Here is a 1,550-nt window from a genome sequence, read left to right as displayed (position 1 = left end):
GGAGGAAGGAGCCCCTGATTTTACAATGCAACCGTTTCAAGCGCATCATCCAGCGGTAGCTACAGATTTTGAAATAAAGACCGCACTGCTAAATTTGATGCCCAAGTTTCATGGCCTACCTGGTCAAGAGCCTATCAAGCACTTGAGAGATTTCCAAGCAGCCTGTTCTACTGTCAGGCATGATGGCACTGATGAAACTTCAATTCTGCTAAAAGCTTTTCCATTTTCTCTTGACGGAAAAGCAAGAGAGTGGTACTACACTCAACCTCTAGCAAATGTATCCAACTGGGATACACTCAGAAAGGAGTTTCTGGAGAAATTCTTTCCATCTGAAGTTACTGATAAACTGAGGAAGGATATCTCCACAATTATTCAGGATGACAATGAGACTCTCTTTGAATACTGGGAGCGCTTCAATAATCTTCTGGAAGCATGCCCCCATCACATGATTGACATGATCGTGCTACTCAGCTATATTACACAGGGTATGAGGCCCCAAGATAAGACCACGCTGGAAAGTGCCAGCAATGGGTCTATGAAGAAGTACAAGACCACTGATGAAGCTTGGCAATTGATTAGTGATTTAGCTGAATCCACTAGGAACCACAGACAGAAGCAAGGCCGTTCAAAATCTGTTGCAGAAGTATCTTCTAGCAGAGAGACTGCTGCTCTAACTCAAAGCATCTGTAAAATGACCAACTTGCTGAAGCAAATACAGTTGAATCAACAAGCTCAGCAAGCTCAACTTCCTCCACCACAGCAAAACCAACAACTAGTCCCACAAAAAATTTGCAGAATCTGTGCTGATTATAGCCATTACACCGATGAATGCCCGCACCTTCAACAAGAAGACAACATGGTGACATCCACTCACAACTTCTATGACCGCCCCAACCAAGGGTACAATCAAAGTGGAAATAATAACCATGGATGGCAGGACAATTCAAACCAGAATTAGAGGGACAACAATAACAGAGGAGGCAGAGATAATTAGGGAAATCAGAGGTGGAACAATAACAACAACAGGCAGCAAAATCAACCTTACAGAGCACCTCACCTGAGGCAGAACCAAGGACCACAGAACAATCAGCAGCAGACCTCTCAGTTTACTCATTCTTCGTTATCTTCTAATGAAGATCTACTACAATCTTTTGAGAAAAGACAACAGACCATGGAAAACAACATCATGAATAGTATTAATGCCAGTCTGAATGGTCTCACCTCTACTCTGCAAGCTTTTATGACACAGTTTGGATCAGCACAAAATTCCAGTAACCAACCTTCAAGCACCACTGGAATCCCTTCTCAACCATTACCCAATCCAAAGGGAGGCATTAATGCCATCACCCTGAGGTCTGGAACCAGAATACGCCTCAGCTGAAGAGGTGGTAGAAATCGAAGATGTTGAAGAGGAAGAGGATATACAGAACATAGCTGAAGAAGAAACAGCTCAACCACAGGAGGAAGCACCAATAGGGGCAGGCACCACAGAAAACACTACTCCTATTCCATTTCCACAACTTGGAAGGAAGCCCAGGAAGCAGCTGGAA

At 43.7% G+C, this 1,550-nt stretch overlaps 1 non-coding gene across 1 annotated transcript; it reads right to left on the bottom strand.

The window, feature by feature from the left end:
* Positions 1-343: 343 nt before the first annotated feature.
* Positions 344-451, bottom strand: LOC112752902 (small nucleolar RNA R71). The gene has a single exon (XR_003177310.1). It is a non-coding gene; the product is annotated as a small nucleolar RNA R71 (small nucleolar RNA).
* Positions 452-1,550: the final 1,099 nt, after the last annotated feature.

The sequence above is a fragment of the Arachis hypogaea genome, chromosome 15 (assembly GCF_003086295.3).
Source record: "Arachis hypogaea cultivar Tifrunner chromosome 15, arahy.Tifrunner.gnm2.J5K5, whole genome shotgun sequence".
NCBI classification, from domain to species: domain Eukaryota; kingdom Viridiplantae; phylum Streptophyta; class Magnoliopsida; order Fabales; family Fabaceae; genus Arachis; species Arachis hypogaea.
The sequence above is the reverse complement of the archived record's forward strand: the minus strand, read 5'-3'. Positions and strand labels throughout refer to the sequence as shown.